Below are 21,525 nucleotides of genomic sequence, written 5' to 3'. Positions count from 1 at the left end.
AATACTGCTTGTAATTTAATGTAAAGCAGTATTTCTTTCCAGGCTACAAGGTGGGATCTACGGACACAGGACTCAGTGTTAGGTACATGAAGGGAGTGCACGCACTTAGCATCAGAATTGGCTTAGTCACATGGCACATTCTCCAAGATAGATCACATACTGGGTCATAAAACAGCCCTCCATAAATACAAACGAATTGAGATCATACCATGCACACTTTCAGATCGCAATGCTATGAAACTTGAAATCGATCACAGGAAAAAGTATGGAAAATCTCCAAAAATGTGGAGGTTAAAAACCGCCCTACTAAAGAATGACTGGGCCAATCAGGCAATTAGAGAAGAAATTAAAAAATATATGGAAACAAATGAAAACAAAAATACAACAATCCAAACTCTCTGGGACGCAGCAAAGGCAGTCCTATGAGGAAAGTACATTGCAATCCAGGCCTATTTCAACAAACTAGAAAAAGCACAAATTCAAAATCTAATAGAGCACCTAAAGGAACTAGAAGGGGAGCAGCAAGAACACCCCAAACCCAGCAGAAGAGGAGAAATAATAAAGATCAGGGCAGAAATAAACAATATAGAATCCAAAAAAACAGTTGAGTAGATCAATGAAACCAAGAGTTGGTTCTTTGAAAAAATAAACAAAATTGATAGGCCTCTAGCCAGGCTCCTCAGAAATAAAAGAGAGAACACCCAGATAGACAAAAATCATGAATGAAAAGGGATCTTTTACAACCAATCCCTCAGAAATACAAGCAATCATCAGAGATTACTATGAAAAATTAAATGCCAACAAACAGGACAATCTAGAAGAAATGGACAAATTCCTAAACATACATGCACCACCAAAATTCAAACAAGAAGAAATAGAACGTATGAACAGATGGATAACCAGTGAAGAATTCAAATCCGTTATCAAAAATCTTCCAATGAATAAAAGCCCAGGGCCAGATGGCTTCCCAGGGGAATTCTACCAGACATTTAAAGCAGAGTTAATACCCATTCTTCTCAAACTATTCCAAAAAATAGAAATAGAAGGAAAACTTCCAAACTCATTCTACAAAGCCAGCATCACTTTGATTCCCAAACCAGACAGAGACCCAGCAAAAAAAGAGAACTACAGACCAATATCCTTAATGAATACAGATGCAAAAATACTCAACAAGATACTAGCAAATCGAATTTAACAGCATATGAAAAGAATTCTCCACCCTGATCAAGTGGGATTCATTCCTGGGTTACAGGGCTGGTTTAATATTCACAAATCCATCAATGTGATACATCACGTTAACTAAAGAAAAGATAAAAACCATATGATCCTGTCGATAGATGCAGAAAAAGCATTTGACAAAATACAGCATCCTTTCTTAATAAAAGCCCTTGAGAAAGTCGGGATAGAAGGAACATACTTAAACATTATAAAAGCAGTTTATGAAAAGCCCACAGCTAATATCATCCTCAATGGGAAAAACTGAGAGCTTTCCCCCTGAGATCAGGAACATGATAGGGATGTCCACTCTCACCACTGTTGTTTAACATAGTCCTAGAAATCCTAGCATCAGCAATCAGACAACGAAAGGAAATAAAAGGCATCAAATCAGCAAAGAAGAAGTCAAACTTTCACTTTTCACAGATGACATCATACTCTACATGGAAAACCCGATCAACTCCATCAGAAGCCTTCTAGAACTGATCTATGAATTCATCAAAGTCTCAGGGTACAAAAATCAATGTACAGAAATCAGTTGCATTCTTATACACCAATAATGAAGCAACATAAAGAGAAATCAAGAAACTGATCCCATTCACAATTGCATGAAAAACCATAAAATACCTAGGAATAAACCTAACCAAGGATGTAAAAGACCTACACGATGAAAACTATAGAAAATTTATGAAAGAAATTGAAGAAGACAGCAAGAAATGGAAAAACATTCCATGCTCATGGATCGAAAGAATAAACATTGTTAAAAATTCATTATTACCCAAAGCAATCTACACATTCAATGCAATCCCCATCAAAATTGCACCAGCATTCTAGAACAAACTATCCTAAAATTCATATGGAACCACAAAAAAAAAAACAAAAAACCCGAATAGCCAAAGTAATATTGAAGAAAACCAAAACAGGAGGCATCACAATCCCAGACTTTAGCCTCTACTACAAAGCTGTCATCATCAAGAGAGTATGGTATTGGCACAAAAACAGACACATAGACCAATGGAATAGAATAGAGAACCCAGAACTTGTACAGCCAATTAATCTTTGACAAAGCAGGAAAGAGTATCCAATGGAAAAATGACTGCCTCTTTAGCAGGTGGTGCTGGGAAAACTGGACAGCAACATGTAGAAGAATGAAACTAGACCACTTTCTTACACCATACACAAAAATAAACTCAAAATGGATGAAGGGCCTGAATGTGATACAGGAAACCATCAAAACCGTAGAGGAGAAAGTAGGAAACAACCTCCTTGACCTCAACCACAGCAATTTCCTACTCGACACATCCCCGAAAGCAAGGGAATCGAGAGCAAAAATGAACTATTGGCACTTCATCAAGATAAAAAGCTTCTGCACTGCAAAAGAAAAAATCAAGAAAACTAATAGGCAACCGACAGAATAGGAAAAGATAGTTGCAAATGGCATATTGAATAAAGTGCTAGTATCCAAAATCTACAAGGAACTCACCAAACTCCACACCCAAAAAACAAATAATCCAGTGAAGAAATGGGCAGAAGACATGAACAGACATTTCTCCAAAGAGGACATCCAGATAGCCAACAGACACATGAAAAGATGCTCAGCATCACTCATCATCAGGGAAACACAAATCAAAACCACACTGAGATAGCACCTCACGCCAGTCAGAGTGGCTAAAATGAACAAATCAAGAGACTATAGATGCTGGTGAGGGTGTGGAGAGTTGGGCACCCTCCTACACTGTTGGTGGGAATGTAAACTGGTGCAGCCGCTCTGGAAAACAGTGTGGAGGTTCCTCAAAAAACTATCCATAGAACTCCCCTATGACCCAGCAATAGCACTGCTAGAGATTTACCCAAGGGATACAGAAGTGCTTATGCATAGGGGCACATGTACCCCAATATTCATAGCAGCACTTTCAACAATAGCCAAATCATGGAAAGAGCCTAAATGACCATCAACTGATGAATGGATCAAAAAGATGTGGTTTATCTATACAATGAAGTACTACATGGCAATGAGAAAGAATGAAATCTGGCCATTCATGGCAACATGGATGGACCTCAAGAGTATCATGCTAAGTGAAGTGAGTCAGGCAGAGAAGGGCAGATACCATGTTTTCACTCATAGGTCTAACAGGAGAAACCTAACAGAGGACCATGGAGAGGGGAAGTGGGGGGAAGACTTAGGGAGAGGGAGGGAGGCAAATCATGAGAAACTCTTGACTGAAAAAGAACTGAGGGTTGATAGGGGCTGGGGACAGGGGAAGGGGGGTGATGGGCATGGAGGAGAGCACTTGTGGGGAAGAGCACTGGGTATTATATAGAAACAAACTTGACAATGAAGTATAAAAGAAAAAGAGAGAGAGAGAACCAGAAAACAAAAACAAAACAAATAGGAACAGTCACACCTGGACCAGATCAGGCCAAAACCTGCATGATCTGAGAGGTACCACAGCCCTATAATGGCTTCACCAGCAGGCGCCCATGCAATCTAAATTTCTCCCTCGAATTCTCAGAAAAAGAGCATTATGTGGTGACAGCTGCAACTCATTAAGATCTCGGACATTAAAAACCTGGTGGAATTCGATTATCGGAATTCTTCCCACCTAATAGTCAGCAAGAACAAATCGAATAGGAAGAGGATTCTAGAAAGACTAGTTTTGGTGGACGAATCCAAGGAAGGCAGTCATCTGGCACTAGGGAAGCAGTCACGCAAAGGAAAGGAAAGGAAAGGGGGGCGGGGCGGAGAGAGGAAAACGGATATACAAGAGGAAACCAAGGACCAAGCATGATTAAAACACATTCCGTGCTGAGTGCATGAAAGTGAACAGAGAAGGCAGTTGGCGAGGACCAAGGAGCCGGGTCAGGTGCGTGTCTGTGCCGCCGGGCAGACTGTACACTTCCCTCCTCCATGCTATTTAGAATATGGTTACTTCCTCTTCCCGGAATCTTGAAATCCCAGCTTGCCTGCTCTAATGGCCATTTGTTGTTTTTACCTCCCCAACATACTTCCTACCTTCTTCTGGTAACCGCGCCTCCCTTCCCGTAAGAGATCTGCTCCTTCCCATGCACCGGGTTCTCTTGGGGCCGCCAACCTCAATAGCCTTCACGCAGGTACCCTTTTGTCCCGGGCCTCCAACTTGGCCAATTATAGGACTCCAATCCCCTGGTCAGAGGGATTGGCCCAAAGGGCAACCACCTGACCCAAACTGGGCCAATCAGATTCCGCCCTGCCGGAATTTAAACTCTGAGTGGACCTCCAGGGTAGAAGAAAATTGGAGCTGGATCTGACCCAGCTGTGGAGAATGGCGGTACAACCTCCGAGCTGTCTTAGCTTCTTCCCCAGGCACTCACTCCCCCCCCCCCACCCAAGGCCAGGTTACTATTAACTTTCATGTAGTGAACTAGCCCCATGTCTTTTCAATAAACTGGTACTTAAACGAGTTAGAATCAGTTTCGTTTGTTGTGACCAACAACCTGAGGCACCTGGGTGGCTCAGTCAGGTAAGCCTCCGACTTCAGCTCAGGTCATGGTCTCATGGTTGGGATTTTCAAGCCCTGCATCAGGCTCTGTACTGACAGGTCAGAGCCTGGAGACTGCTTCAGGTTCTGTGTCTCCCTCTCGCTCTGCTCCTCCCCTGCTCATACTCTGTCTCTTTCTCTCTCTCTCTCTCTCTCTCTCTCTCTCTCACACACACACACACACACACACACACACACACACACACACACACACCTGATAATGGAACATTCAAATGACACACTTAGCTGATGGAACAGGCTGAGCCAAGATAGGGTGGGGAGCCAAGGGATTCCCAGCCCAGGCTAGGAATCTATTAGTCCTTGCTACATGGGGTTAAATTACTAATTGATTTTATGACCCAAACTCCGCATCCCCACAGCTAATGCTTTGGGAAAGATATGGCAGAAAACGCCAGGCTGTGGGAGGGCTCTGGCTATGCTCCTGGCTCATGTTAACACAGGATGCACGGACATGTTGACTCTTTCTGCCTTCAGCAAATGCAGCACTCGCCTGGTGGTTGAATAACTGTGCGCTCAGCCTGTGCAAGTTATGAAGCTACCGTCTTGCAGTTTCTCCTTGACCTGTTGGCATCTGTTAATGGGGGGACCAGAGGAAGACACGGAGGCAGGATACAGGGAAAGAGGTTCTGACACTTTCGGCAGCAGTTGCCAATTTCTTGTCACTGTCCCATAACCTGACTCACCACCCCCCCTCAGAGGTCCCAGGTGTAGGACCCGCCTGGAGCTCCCTTTCTCAGCTGAGTTCTGTCCCTGAACTAAAATTAGCATCCTGACTAGGAAGCAACAACCTGAGAGGCTGGTGAGAAATGGGGGGAAGGGGGGAAATCTTATCACCAGGCCCTTTCCAAACATATTCTATTATAAATTCACTTCTTGCCAAAAGAGATTAGAAATTCCTGGCCACGAAGAAGTGTCACTTACTGGGGAGCAGCCTGGAGACACAAGGACAGAGCTAGGCAGTGAGGGCCCTGTCCTGACTCTCCATGCTTTAAAATGTCCTAATCTGACTTCCCCCTGGCCGTGCCCTTCCCTACAGGATGAAAAGCCCATGGGACCCAGGGAACATGTCCTCCAGGAGCCTGGGACCCCCTTCTAGACCTTGCTTCAAGCACCTGTGATCATAGAATGTCCTGCCTAAATGGCCAGAGCCTGCTTCCTGGGTCCATGAGGGCCCCTTCCCTGAGTCGTTCTTCTGAGAGGACCCTGTGCTTGCAGGTCACACACCTCTGGGCCCACGATGCTACTAAGAGGCAGCTGATAGAAGCAGGGGTGACCAGAGCCCGGCTAGGTCCCCTGAGTTGTCCGTGTGCAAAGAGGAGACCCTGCTGTGCAGGACATAACTGAGGTGGGTCGGCCAGAGCCCTGTTTTTGTGCTTTGCCCCAGCCCCATTAATGTTGGGGTGGGGGGGAGGCTGACAGGAAGCAAATCAACTCTCAGCCATTACACTGGAGTTGGGGGTGGGCTAAGTGGCAGAACTAGAAGACTGGGTCCAGATTCAAACATCATGACTCAACAGTCAATAAAGCTCCCCCAGATGTAGTCAGGGAGAGTTTTGTTAAACTTTATTGACAGAGATACTCTAGGCTGGACACTGAGGAGCTCACAATTATATCAACCCCAAGGCAAACCCAATCCCCAAAGCCCATGCCAGCAGGGAGTGGGCCTCAAGACCCAGCCCCAGCAGCAAAATCTGGCCCAGTGCACCTCAGGTGTGGCAAAGGTGACCCCAGATGGAGGCTCCAGCAAGCAGAGCACGGGTAAGCTACAGTGGCCAACCGAGGACTCACATGTTGACTCACCTGGGATAGCAAGTCGGCAAACATGTCAGCCTGCTTACTCATTGTTCCTGACCAGCAGGACATGCATCCTCTGGGCCAGTGGCTGTCATCTCCTGTTCCCTTTCCCCTTTTTTAAATGGAAGCTTTTATTGTTATTCTGTCCCTCCCCCAAAAAGATTATATATAGGCGTGTTGAGAGTGGCACATTTATCTTTTCACCGGGTCATACAGAGCACATCCAGCCCTGGGGGGAAGGATATTCAATAGACTTCTGGTCGTCCCCCAGGGGGAGATATGAGCAATGTTGTATTATCTTAAGTAGGAACATTTTTGAATGTTATGTGGGAAGAGGAGGGTGTGTGAGCTGGGCAACAAAGTAACTGTTGTCTTTGTTCAGTCTGCACACACCTCCCACCCCTGACACTTCCGGTCACAGACCTTGAACCTCAGACTGCCGAGGGAGGCCCATGAGCCAGGTTAGAACAATCACTCTACTTTACCACAGTGATTGATTCAGGAAGGTCATATAACAATGACAACAGCTGCCAATTTCAATTCTTCTGGCTGGAGCTGGTAGCAGTCCTTTCTTGGTGACCCAAGAAAATGTGAGTGGAAGGCTAGAATGTGAGTCCAAGGCTGTCAGTGGCGTGTCCCCCTCTGGGTGGAGAAAGACCAGATGAAGTAGGAGAGAATGAGGCAAAGAGGAGAGAAAGCATGTGTGTGTTCTGAAAGGCCCAAGTGTCCGGGTCTGGTCCTTAAGGTGCCCATAAATTTCCTGATTCCTGTGTGTCTTCTGTATCTATTGATTCCATGAACTTTCTCACTTTTTCTGCTTAAGCTGGTATAGAAAGTGTAATTATCAGGGCAGTGGGTGGCTCAGTTCATGATCTCATAATTGTTAAGTTCAAGCCCTGCATTAGGCTCTCTGCTGTCAGTGTGAAACCCGCTTCAGATCCTCTGTCCCCCTCTCTCTCTGCCCCTCCCCTGTTCACGTGCTCTCTTTCAATTTCTCTCAAAAATAAATAGACCTTTAAAAAAATGTAATTATCTTCTTCACCTAAAAGTTCCAACAACAAATCAACGATTTCTGAACATTTGAGCTAAACTCTCTGGAACCATGGCCATTTACAATACTTTCTGGAGTAATCCAGGTAAGACAGGATGGACAGGATGGCACTGGAGGGGAGAGAAGTAAGAGACTTTAAAGCACTTTGGGAGATGGAATTAGGACTTAGTGATTTACTTCACGTCGGGGATAAGACCAAGGGCCTAGGCAAGGTGAGCCATCTCGGGCAGCCGAGTGGTGGTGACAGTCACTTCTGTGAAGTGAAATACGGGAGAGAAGCAAGTTGCAGAGTTTGGGGCAGGGGAATCCAAGTGGAGTCTCCCAAGAGGCAGTTGACCACAGTGGTCTGGGGCTTAGAAAGTGCCTTGGGCTGCTGATGATAAGACACACCATGAGTTACTAAAAGGACCCAGAAGAGCACAGGGAGTGAGAAGATGAAGACAGAACCCTAGAGAAAATCCACTGCCAAGCTGCAACAGAAGAAGTTCATAAGAAAGGCTGAGAAGGAGTAGCCAGAGGGGCAGGAAGAAAACCAGGAGGGTGGTTGCCTCAGAACCCAGAGGAAGGACAGATTTCCTTTAAAGAGAGTAGGGGTGGGGGGTGCTGGGAAGAAGAGGAGTAGATGGACAGAGAGAGAGAGAGGTTGAGAGAGAGAGAGAACCTCAAGCAGGTTCTATGCTCAGTGTGGAGCCTGATGCAGGGCTTGATCCCATGACCGTGGGATCATGACCTGAGCCAAAATCGAGAGTCAGACGCTCAACCGACTGAGCCACCCAGGTGCCCCATGAGGACAGATTTCCAAAAGAAGGCAATGCTAGTAGTGGCTGCTCTTCCAAGAGATTGCCTGCAAGATCCCACAGTTAGGAGGTCCCTGGTGACCTTGGGAGGCAGAGCTTGGGGTGGTGGGGGCAAAATCCGAGGAATCTTGGATTTAGGGGAGAATGGGAGGTAGGGAGAATGGGAGGTGAAGACAGCAAATTAGGAAAACTTTGCTAATCTTTAAAGAATTAAAAAGAAAAAAAAACAGCCACCTGGAAGGGAGATGGGAGGCAGATTATTATAAATATGGGAGCCACTTGGGGTCATTTAAGTGACTTCAATTTTATTGCGTACTCTTATGTGATCTCATTGGAACCGTATAATAACCCCACGAGGAAATTTTCCCATTCTACAGACATGGAAACTGGAACTTAGACCACATGAATGTTGGAAGTCCCTGGGGAATGGGTAGTCATGTTTGGAAGAGGAGACATGCGTTTCTTTCCTCCATTTACACCCACTGCCACCCCATCATACCAAGAGCCCTAAGGCTAAGAAAGGTTACACCTTGGCCAGGTCACATAGCCAGTATGTGACATCTGGATTTGAACTTGCGTCTGCAGATATTAAGGTGTCTGTGCTCACCACTCTCAGGGAGCCCTCATCACAGGCTCCTGGGGCCTCTCCCGCACCCTGTCGAGCCCTGCAAAGCCCCATCACACACCAGAGCCCATAACCCCACAGGAGTGCGAGGCGATGTGCCTTGGGGGGAGGGAGCCTCGTAAAGAACATACCAGGTCCTTCTCTTTTACTCAGTGATAAAGTAATTTAAAATACTTTTAATTATTTTAATATAATAATAATAAAATAATAAATAAAAATAAAAATAAATGTAAAAATACTTGAAATAATTTAATGTAAAAGATGATTTTTATATTAAAAATAAACACAGAGACATTGTTAAGCAGAACTCAAGAATCACATGAATTTCCAAGATGAAACATGAGACTGCTATGAAATGTCTTGCTGGTGGTTGCCAGTTTGGACTCCAACCAGCTCCTGTTTAGAATATTTCCAAAGAAAACTATGAAAAACAACTGGCAAACAGGATGAAGGGCTTAGGATGGAATTTCAGAATTTCCAGTCGGCCCCATCCCCTTCCAGGCTCAGCTAACCCCACCGCTACACAAGAACCTCACCTGAGCCCCCGCTTCCATCCCTTTAGTTTCCCCATCTGCCTTGTTTCCCCTGCACCTGGAACAGCTCGGCTCCCGAAGCCCTCCAGGGCCGTGGCATCTCCCCTTGCTAAGCCCCTGGATTAAGCCAGCGGGTTCACAGCTGCGCCGCATGGTTGCGCCATCCAGCTGTGGGTCTGGAGGGTTTGCCTCACTAAGCATCTTTAGAGCATAGACCGCAGGTACCACATCTCTGTGGCCCACACATGGAGCAAGATATCGTTCCCAGAGAAGGAAACCAGCAGCAGCTGCGCCAACGTAGATTTAATGAAGACTCGCGTGTATGATCCCCTTTGTACCCCATAATATACCCAGGAGGAAGTTTTCCCATTCGACAGATGGGAAGACTGACGCTGACAGGCTAAGTGCTTCTTGTAAGGTCAGGTAGGTAGGAAGTGACGGCACCATTGTCAGGCCAGACTCTGGACTCTCAACCCCCATGAGACGTAGGTGCTCGAAAACATTTATTGGTGTTTTCTTTGGCCTCTTCTTCCTCTTAAAGCAGAGGACCATCGAGTGATCTTCATGTTCTTTCCAGAACAGAAGAATCACCTGGCAAAGCCCTTCTCTTATTTCTGATCCACAAAATCATTAGATAAAATGGATGTTGACTTAAGCTACCAAGTTTTGGAGCAACGGCAAGCAAGGACACCCTCACTGGTCCCCAACAGCCTCCTCCTCAGACATGGCATTTCACTCTTTTTTGGTATTACTATTAGGGCACAGCAGACAAGTTTGTATTGCATGCCCTCCCAGTTGCCCACAGTGCCCTGTCCTGACATCCAGGACTACTCAAGGTCCCCTGCCATACCCAGGTGTTGCTGAAGATCCCCCCAAAGCCCTCTGCCCCCAAGATGCCCCAAAACTCAGAATGCTTCTGCTGTGCACCCTTCACTCCCTTCCCAGCATTCCTGCCATCCTTCCCTCTAACATGTTCAGATGTGTTCGTGTTTTAAAGGAAGAATCTGGAAACTCCAAAGAAACTCCAAGATGATGACTTGAAAGAGAGAAACTAAAACAGTATCTCTGAGGGAGGCTTGGGAGGAGAGTCTGAGCATTCAGCCACCGTCCTGATACTTCTCCATCTTACACCCAGAGCCTCCTACATGAACCAGACAAAGGCCATCAACTTTATACCAGGTGTGGGAAGATGTCCACCCCTCCCCCCAGCTTCTCATGAATACTTGCTAAAAATGACTTGACATTCCATTTTCTTTGGAAATGTCACAGTCTGCATGTCTCAGGTCATGTCAGCAGAGATTTAATTTAAGCTACGTTGTCTAGCCTTTGTTTTCTGCATCATTTTCTTCATCATTTGGACCAATAAAGTATTAGGGGCACCTGGTGGCTCAGTCGGTGTGTCCAACTTCGGCTCAGGTCATGATCTTGCAGTCCATGAGTTCAAGCCTCCCATTGGGCTTTGTGTTAACAGTTCAGAGCCTGGAGCCTGCTTCAGATTCTGTGTCTCCCTCTCTCTGCCCTGCCCCTGCCCACACTCTGTCTCGCTCTCTCTCTCTCTCTCAAAAATAAACATTAAAATTTATTTTTTAAAAAAAAAACATTAGGTATGTTTCTTTCAGAGCCTGTTATAAACATCAGATCCCCACTGGGAGTCCTCTCTTCCCTCTGCTCACCCTTCCCCTCCAGCCCTACTCTGGTTAGTAACTAAGAACCCATTGAAACTGGGAGTTCCCTCAGCCCTGCCCAACTGGGTTTATATAAGCCATTAACCATGTCTAACCAGGCCTTCTTAATTTAAAAAAAAATCACCCTTTAAGATAAATGTCACTGTCCTATTGTGTAGCTGCCCATAAAACTCCAGACAGCTTTCTGTTTGCGGATTTGGATCTCCTGTACCTGCCCAGGGCTTTGCGCCATTTCCCCAATGACTCTGAGGGAAGCAGAAAAGCCAGAGTTCACAGAATTCCATTACTCAGTCTTTGCCCAAGTGTGAGGCAGCACATCCTGTGTCCTTGCCAAGGTGGCTGGTCACCTGAAGTATAAAGGTCTATGTAAAGACTGCATCCGCTGGAGGAGAGGAAGTTGCACAGGCCAACTCACACCCCCACCTATGGAAGCCTCCGACTCCCGGCTCCACCAGTCCGTTCCGTTCCTCATGGCACTCCCCTCCCCCAACAGAGAAAGGCCTGTCTCCTTCCATGCACCCCTCCAAAGTCCACTTCAAGCCCCACCTCCTCTCTGAAGCCTCTGCTGACCACATAAGTGACTTTTTTAAAAGTTTATTTATTTATTTTGAAAGAGCACAAGGAGGGGCAGAGAGAGAAGGAGAGAGAGAATCCCAAGCAGACTCTACTCCATGTTCTGCACTGAGGCTCAATCTCACTGACTGGGGGATGGTGACCTGAGTCAAAATCAAGAATCAATGCTTAAGATGGAGCCACCCAGGCGTCCCAGTGACCTTTCCTGACCCTCACACTGCAGATGGCGACATGTGTTCAGCTTGTATCAGTGCTGGGGGCACCTCCACAAGGGCAGGAGTAGGTTTGTGAACCCTGCCTGTCCTCCTCGTCTCCCAGCATTACCTTTCCAGGTTCTGGAGGCCAGACAGTGTGTGCCTGCCATGTTCGAATGCCCCACAATGTCTGCCAAAGGACAATATGAATGGCAGACCCATGATAAACACTTTCTAAATAAATGGAATGGAAGGGGCCCCATGGCTCTGTCACTAGTTAATGATGTAAGGGATCCTTGCCGTTAGTAAGCGCTGCAGAGAACCAGACAGACACAGGGACGCGTTCCAGGCTCCAGGACTCCAAGAACTCGACAAGCCAGAGGACCCCTCTTGGGAAGGAGGCTGTACTTGTGCGGGAGCGGGAGCCCCCCCACTCCCCAGCTTGAGAACCCCAGAGGGGCGGGGCTGCTGGCGGTCGCTGCCCCCTCCTCCTCCCCAGGCCCCTCGGGGAAAGTCACTTCCTCGGCCGGGACTGGATGGTGCAGTGTTCCGGGGGCACCTCGCTGCGCCCACTGGCGGCCTGGGGGTCCCGACTGTCGCCGGCGCCGGGGCCACGGGGCACACAGCGAGGCTCCCTGGACAGAGATGCGCCGCTCCCGCTGCGGTGCCCGCCTGAAAATCCGCGATCAAACTTGCCCTCCGTTAGGTTAAAACGTTGCCTTCCTTAAAGTGGGTTGTAGTGTACACTGGAGAGTGCAGTTTGCCGCACGGGTGGCTGAAAGGGGAGCGCTGCGAGGGGCGGCTCCTGCGCGGAACTGGGGAGGGAGGGAGGGGCTCGCTGGAGGGGGAAACCGCTCCAGTGGTTATTCTAGTTCGCCTGACTTCGCTGTGTGACCGCGGCTAACAGGCCTGCGTGCATCCCCTCCAGGTCTTAGCTTGTTGAACTGCAAGGAAAAAAGGCGGGGCTAGAGTAGTGGTTCTCAAAGTGGTCCCCAGAGCGGCAATAGCAGCCTCCCCGCCGGCAACTTGTCCGAACTGCAAATTCTGCCCCCTCCCCTGACTCCCGAGAGCGGAAGCTCAGGGTGAGCCCAGCAGCACTTCTGAACAAGATCTGCAAAAGATTCTGATTCATGCTGGAGTTTGAGAGCTGCTGGGCGACATGATCTAGAAAGTCTCTTGGAGAGAGGAGAGTGCATACTTAGAGCGGTGCACGAGGACACACAAGGACCTAACTCATTCGGTCCTCAATATGCCCGGGCTCCTAAGTCAACAGGCCTCCTCATCTGCATAAAACTGCTAAAACTTTCTTTAATGACACTTGCTCTTCGAAACTCTCTGCCTTTACACCTGCTATTCCTTCTTCTTGAAATAGATTTTTTTTTCTTCCATTACCTGTCTCCTATTTGTCCTTCAGAACTTTAAAACAAGTGGTCACCTCTTCCAGGAAGGCCTCCTAATACCTCTCGTCTCAAGTCAGGTGTCTCCCCTCCGCGCTCTTTTAGCATTTTATAAATATGTCTGTTATAACACTGGCCACCTTTCCCTGGGTCCCATCAGACTCAGCTAGATGTGGGCAGAAGCTTTTATTTCTACATCCAGTGCCTGACACAAGGCCAGTCATATAACATGTCCTCATTAATATCACTGCACGAGTGATTTAATGGATGACTTGAATCCTGGTGTCAGCTACCTGAAGGCCTGGATAATGACTTTTGATTTTTGTTCACCTCTAATCAGTGATCATTGAGTCCCGTGTCATGAACACCCAATGACTGCTTGACCACCAACGCTTATTACTGTTAGTAATTCTCTATAGCGTATTACATAATCCAAGTTCTTTCATATCTATTAGCCCACTCGAGCCTCTCAGCAGTCTTGTAAATTAGGTTAGACCAGATGTGTTTTCATCATTTCAACAGCTGAGAAAATGAGTCATAGATATTAAATGACTTTTCATGGTTACCTATTTCTGTTAAAATTATTTATTTGGTGTCTCCCCTCTTCAAGGCACTGTGATAGACACAACTGAAGACATGTCCTTCAAAAACCTATATTCTAAGAGAAATAAAACTTATTCTCCAAATAAGCCCCAGTACAAAAGAGTGTAGGGCACCTGGGAGGCTCAGTTGGTTAAGCACAGCTCTTGCTTTCAGCTCAGGTCATGATCACGTGGTTCGTGGGTTCGAGCCCCACATCAGGCTCTGTACTAACAGTGTGGACCCTGCTTGGGGTCTCTCGCTGCTCCTCCCCCACTCATATGCACGCACACACTCTCCCTCTCTCTCAAAATAAATTTAAAAAAAAAGAGTGTATAATAAATCCAGTCTGGAGTGTGTCAAGCTATAAGGTGGTAGGAGTTTGGTGGACAAAGGAGTTATGGATGACAGAGGGGCGAGGAGTGACATCATTGTGGCAGAGGCAGAAATTGCGTGAAGACTGATTACTGGATGCCCCCTGGGCAAACCTAGGCCTGAATGCCAAGCTCACCTCTCTGGATTTCTGTCTTCTAGGTTTTGGCTTGCTCATCACTCACTACCCTAGTTCGATGTTTTAGGGAACATTTTTAAAAAATATTTTCTTCAGATTGTTTTAATTGGTCCAGATTAGCTGGTGTCCCTCTGCTAGGAGAAGTCTGGTATGGGGTGTGGATGGAGACGGTGATGGGAAGTTTCCAGCAGCAGCGGGACATGAGCAGAGAGGTTAATCAGGTACGGGGTTGTTTGAGGGAGTAGCTGTGGGGGTCACTCCGGGGGTGAGAACAGAAGAAAAAGGATCTTTTTTTTGATTTCCTTCCCTCCCTCCAACCAACTTCAAGGATGAAAGAATTTATTGGGTTAATTCTTATATTGGTACTTCTAATCCTACTTAAGCCCATGGGATTTCAAAAACAGGCAGCATTGTCCGACTTACTTAATTGCTTCCTTGTTGGGGAGCCTTCGATTCCAACTGCCAGCTGTGCCAAGAGGAAAGGGAGACCTAAGCCACAGATAGATTAAGTGCTCGGGAGCACTGAGCCATTGTCCCTGCTCTCCAGAGTGCCAACTCCAGCCGTGCCCCAGCAGTCAGGGAGCTCCAGGAATGGAGGCTGCATCCCCAGGCAGGAGACCCGTCAGCGGCTGCTGTGTGTGGTCCTGGGACGCCTGCCTCCTATGGCGGGAGCTGCCAGAGCCCTTGCTGAGGGAGAGGCCCCGAAACCCTCCGAGATGCCGGCCCTGGTGCTGTTTTCTTATATGAGAAAGGGAAACCACGATTTGTTCAAGTTGTTGCCCGTTAAGTGTTCTATGATTTGCAAGTGAAACAGTCTGTTTTTAAAATTTTTTAAATTTATTTATTTTGAGAGAGTGAGTGAGCACAAGTGGGGGAGGGGCAGAGAAAGAGGGAGACACAGAGTCCAAAGCAGGCTCCAGGCTCTGAGCTGTCAGCACAGAGCCTAATGCGGGGCTCAAACCCACAAACCATAAGATCATGACCTGAGCCAAAGTCTGACGCTTTACAGACCGAGCCACCAAAGTGCTCCACAAATGAAACACTCTTAACTGAGACAGGGAGATTCCAAATGAGATTTCCGGAAATTAGAGTGAGAACACGATCAGACAGCAAATATTTATTGAACTTTCTGTGAGCCCAGCACTGAGCTGGTTGGCGCTGTGGAAATCCCCAAGGTAGCAGGCACTGAAGGCCCCACACCTAAGCAATATAATGAATACAAATAATATCTCATTATCCAATGTTAGAAAAAGCTTTAGGATAATCTAATAGTTCTTGACATGTTTACCTCCATGGCACCCTGCCAACAAAACACCATAGAGAAACTCAAGGTATGAAACATAAAATACACTTCTTTTCTTTAAAACAATGACTTATTTTTTTTAACGTTTATTTATTTAGTTTGAGAGGGGAAGAGGGGCAGAGAAGGAGGAAGACAGAGAATCCCAAACAGGCTCCACACTTTCATCATGGAGCCTGACGCAGGGGTTGATCCCACAACTGTGAGATCATGACTTGAACTGAAATCGAGAGTCAGATGCTTACCTGACTCAACTACCCAGGCGCCCCCAAATCTGCTTCTTTTAAGGAGATTGATACCGGGGTACCTGGGTAGCTCAGTTGTTTAAGCATCCAACTTTTGATTTTGGCTCAGGTCATGATCTTATGGTATGTGATTTTGAGCCCATATCAGGCTCTGTGCTGAGAGTGCAGAGCCTGCTTGGGATTCTCTCTCTCTCTCTCTCTCTCTCTCTGCCCCTTCCCTGCTCAGGCTCACACTCTGTCTCTCAAAATACATTAATAAAATCTACAACTTCAGGAGCATTTTCAGGCTTGTCTTCTCACAGAGATCAAAGGCGGAGAGGGGAAGGTTACTGGTAACTGTTGCAGCAGCAGTATCTGGCGCGTGAGACCGGAGGAAGGGGAAATCCAAACGAGCAGAAGTAGCTCACGCAAGCTTCATGAGGGACGTAAGACTTGAGTAAGGTTGTGAAATATGGATAGAGTCAAATAGATCAGTGGTTCCATTGTCCCCCCAAAAGAGGTTTGGCAATGTCTAGAGACATTTTTGGATGTCACAACTCAAGAGGGGCAGTGGCATCTAGTGGGTAGAGGCCAGGGACACTGCTAAAAGTTCTACAATGCATAGGACAGTCGCCACAACAAAGAAATATCCATCCCCATATACCAACAGTGCTGAGGCTGAGAAACCTGGACTAGGTGGAGAGAAGGGGAGAGGAGGGCAGGCAGGGGAGGTGTGAGCGGAGACACGGAGGCAGAACAGGCAATAAATTACTTGAAAGCAGAGACTGCCCTCTTTACTGCAGCCCTGGCACACATCGGTAGCTGCCCCGTGAGTAATTAGCTGTTGGATGAATGAATGAACACTGGCCATCCTTGAATTCTATCCTGGATCTTTGGCAGACAAGTCCTCTGCTCAGAGTAAAGAAAGAAGTCAGCTTGATTGATACTATTTTTCTCCTACCCCACCTTTTCCCTCATCCTCCGTGTTCAGAATAGGTTGCCTCTCTTACATTCTTATACCAAACCTGCTACGTGGTTTCATCCTGCAGGGTCTCGGGCACTGGAGAAGGCGCCAGCCCCCTCACTGAGCAGGCAGCGGCAGGTACTGGGAAACAGCAAGTCTGTTTGTACTGTCAACCGCCAGTGACTGCCCGCAGCCCAGGCTGACCACCCAGCGGTCCCATCTGTAAGTTCCTCAGGGACCAGCATGTTCCCAGGATGGAACCTCTGGCCCCAGAGAGTCCCACCTTCTGGAAGACACTCTCAAGAAACTGATAGGTACCCTGTAAGCCCAGATCCATTACACACTTTTTATGCATATCCGAATGGGAGACCTCTCCTTGAAATTTAATTGCTTCCCAGACCTCAGTACTATCCATTTTATTTATGCAAAGAGCAGCTGGTGAGACTGCTCCAGACAAATGTAGGCAAGGGCGTGCCCGTGCCGCAAGGCATCTGGCTCAACAAACAATGTGCCTAAGAGACAGCAAAGAATTAAACAACCGTCAGAACACCTGAAGCCAGGACACTGTCTACGACTTGCCTCCACCCTGCTGCCCTCTTTTCTGTCCCCGCACCAGCCTCAGTCTCCCCGTTTTTTCAGTCCCCACTGCCCTGAAGAGCTCCCTCTCTCCCTCTTTCTCTCCTTCGGTTCGTATCAAAACACTTCCAGCATGTTTGCTATCAGTCACTAACCCCTCAGTCTACTATCACTCCAAGGGGCTAGATATCGTCTCTTCTTATCTCTGGTTCTAGAAGAAAAAGAGAAAACGTTTAACCGCCGCAAAATTCGTATCAGGCTCTGGAGCACAGGAGAGGGTGGAATCTTGCACGGTGTTTATGCTGGGGTGTGGGGGGCCCCTCAGGGGTTCCTGAGATAACTAAGCACTATCGCCTCCTTCCGAGAAGACCAGCTCTGCCTCTTTCAGATCAGCTTATCCTCATTCCTCAGATGAGCAATATCAGAGCCAAAAGGCTAAGTAGCTTGTTCGGGGTCACATAACTGAGTCAGTGCCAAGATAGTATTTAAATCCAGATGTGTTCCACCCCAAGGGCAGCGGCCATAACATACCCAAGCAACAGGAATGGGAAGTGGCACCAAAGCGTGGAGAAGTATGCACACAAGTGGAAATCTACTCCCCTGTGGAAGCCGGGATTTTCAGCGAAGAAAAATGGGCGGAAGTACACTCGTGCTAGAAACGCGCACAGCCAGATGGAGGCCTGGAATGTTCTCCCAACAGGTATCATAAACCCAGATGCAGCACACCGGGCAACGGGGAGGAGGGATGGGCCTGTGCAAGAAGCCATGTTCCGCCAAAATCGGGCATTGCCTTGCCTCTCTGACAGTTTTAAGCTAGAAAAGAGGAGCAGTAACACGAGGAAGCTTCTCAGTACTTACATCTAAGCAAAAAGAAAGAACTAGTCTAAGCCACACAAATGACAAAAACTTTGGGGAACAGTGATTTCTCTCCTCCTGTTGAAGCTGGATTTTAAAATGGCATGATGGGCACCTGGGTGGCTCAGTCAGTTAAGCATCCAACTTCAGCGCAGGTCGTGATTTCACAGTTCGTGGGTTCAAGCCCCATGTTGGGCTCTGTGCTGACAGCTCAGAGCCTGGAGCCTGCTTCAGATTCTGTCTCCCTCTGTCTCTGCCCTTCCCAGCTTATACTCTATCTCTCTCAAAAAATAAACATTAAAAACAAATTTAAGTAGCATTAATAGGGGTGCCTGGGTGGCTCAGTCAGTTAAGCGTCTGACTCTTGATTTCAGCTCAGATCATGATCTCATGGCCCATGGGATTGGGCTGTGCACTGACAGTGTGGAGCCTTCTTGGGATTCTCTCTCTCCCTCTCTCTCTGCCCCTCCCCTGCTCACATAGCCCCCCTCTCTCTCTCTCAAAATAAATAAACACTTAAAATTTTTTTAAAAAGTAAAAAGATATGCATGGAAAAAACAAGACCACATATAACAAATATTAACAATATTTTTCTTTGGATCCAGGTATTACATCATTTTATTATTTTAAAACTAATGTGTCATTTTTCTTTTGGCAGGCACTTCTGGATTTTCATGTTCTCAATAACAAACATATATTACTTTTATAATTCTACGATGAAAATATATAAGACACGCACATATGCATGTTTCAAAGTTAATGATAATATAGCCCAAAAATGGAAGGCAGAGCTTTAAAAGTTTAGACCGAAATTCTATGAGTAGCATCAAAACATCCAAAGTCCAGAATGAACAGGATTTTAGGTAAAAAATGTAAGGATTCCAAATCATTGAGTAAATTATGCCCAGATAAGACCAAAAGCCTATGCCCGGAGAGGCGGCTATACTGTTAAGGACTAACAGAAAGAAAGCACAACTCATCAATGCCCCTTCCTGCAACAGCTCTTGTCCACCAGAGAAATTTTTCCTCAAGTTAGAAAAGGCCAAGTAGACATATAGAAACTATTCAAGCCTAACATGGTCTGTTAATGAAGGCTCAAGAAGGCAAGTGACATAAACCAAATTCATATCAGCTGATGACGACAGGGGAGGGAATTTCAGATCGGAGGGTGGCTGGCCGCTCCCAGAGTCCGAAGGAGGCCTCAGGGCAGCCACGATTTGCCAGTCTTACCACCTCAACTCTCACTGCTTTGTCCTTTCCCTCACTTGTTCTTCCTCTTGATCTTTTTGATCTCTGTCTCTAGCTTCACTCTGCAGAGTCTGTCTGTGGCCAGATACGCGACTGCCATCCCCAGGGCACACATAGCCTACATCCATGCTCGTAAGAGAAGAGAACCAGAATGCTCAGACCTACCCTACCTGAGTTTCTCTGAGACTTAAATATTTTGCACTCTATTATTTTAAAATAAATGTCCAAACTGTCATTAGATTCACCAACAAATATATTGATAAATTATAGAAAACAGAACACATCCAAAAGGAGTTATATGTTTTCTCCAGGGGGACACATAGTGTTTTGGAAGACCCACTGGAAAATTCCCAGCACAGAGCCTGAGTCCCCCTGACACTTCCATGCGCGGCTCTCCTCCTTCTCCAGGGAAGCAAATTTGGATTAATGGTTGTCATTGTCTATTGTTCTCAAGTAAGTTCCACCAACACCATTGTGCCCCTTCCAAGAAATCGGTTGCATATGTGCAGTGAGGAAGGAGAAGACGAAGCACCTGCAGGTCCACCACTCAATGTCCCTTTTGTTTAGAAATCCTGCTGGCTTTATTTCTACAAGTAAATTGATGGAAAACTTTTCTATCAGTGTTCCAAATAAGAGTAAAAGAAGGTTGTATTTGGATGTCATCTTGGGCCCTTAATTTCTGCCCGGAGGGACATAATAAAAGAATTCAAAACATAGTCACCCCTGCCCCCAGTTATAGTTACTCAAGGGAAAATGCTGGGCTCAGGTCAGACCCTGGACAAGCCATTGCCCATTACCTCACCGTGGACTGTAAGCTCTTTTATGCCTGAGAACATTCTGATCGCTGGCAACCCCCGCAAGGTGGGAAGGGACAGGGAGGCAATATCAAGCATTATAACTTACAAGGAGTAAAGGTAAGTGAAACTCCTTGACCAGCCTCAGACTCTTGGGTTCTCAAAACTCCATTCACTCCAACAAAAGAATTAAAAAAGGACTTGCATTGGAGGGAAGCCTTGATTCTGGCTGACAGAAAAATTCTAGAAACTATAGACCTTTTAGTTTCATTTGATTGCCTACAAAATTATAGAACGTTGTGTTGCCTGAGACACATGATCCAACACATCTTTGCCAGAACGCCACATGCAGGGAGAAAGCGCAGTTGGTATAGGACACAGGTTGGGATAGTGATGAGAAGTATTGGTTCACGTTTGCAAGGATTCCTTGTGAGTACATGTCTCTCAGGAACCTTCTGGAAGGAGGACAGATTGGCAGAGTGGGCATTAGGCAATATGGATGCTCTGCTGAATATTTAACATCCAAAAAGCCATTCATTCGTAGCACAGCATGTCAGCCACTATGCTAGGCTGGGGGATACAAAGATGAAAGACAACCCATCTTCAAAGTTATTTCACAGGTGGAATGATGGACCAAAACAAACAAGAGAAAATTGAATGTAAAGTTTTGCATTTCAGTCGTGAAAATTCAAATCATACAATTATGTAGAAGGAAGGGCACCTATGTGCTCCTCTGCCCAGGTGCCTCCTCAGTCTTCCCCCAAGAAGAAGGAATAGCTATCCTATTGGTGACATTGCAGGATGTAGAGTCGACCACATCACTATGGTACCCACATCAAGGTCACTGAGAGCCGCCAGTGCTCAGGTCTAAACACCATGCTTGCAGGGACACCATCTAAAGAGTGAAAGATCTAGAAATTAATTGTTGGGTTTAGAAAAGAGAAGACTCATGGGTGGTAAGGAGGACGTGGGGAGTAAGGCAGCTTTTGTACCCGCTGTGGTCCTTGTCAACGATAGAAATCCAGTCTGGCCGAGCTAGGCAGGAGAAGGGCCTGTCAGTGCACAACAGCA

The sequence above is a fragment of the Suricata suricatta genome, chromosome 14 (genome assembly GCF_006229205.1).
Source record: "Suricata suricatta isolate VVHF042 chromosome 14, meerkat_22Aug2017_6uvM2_HiC, whole genome shotgun sequence".
Classification (NCBI taxonomy): Eukaryota; Metazoa; Chordata; class Mammalia; order Carnivora; family Herpestidae; genus Suricata; species Suricata suricatta.
This window is presented reverse-complemented; position numbering follows the sequence as displayed.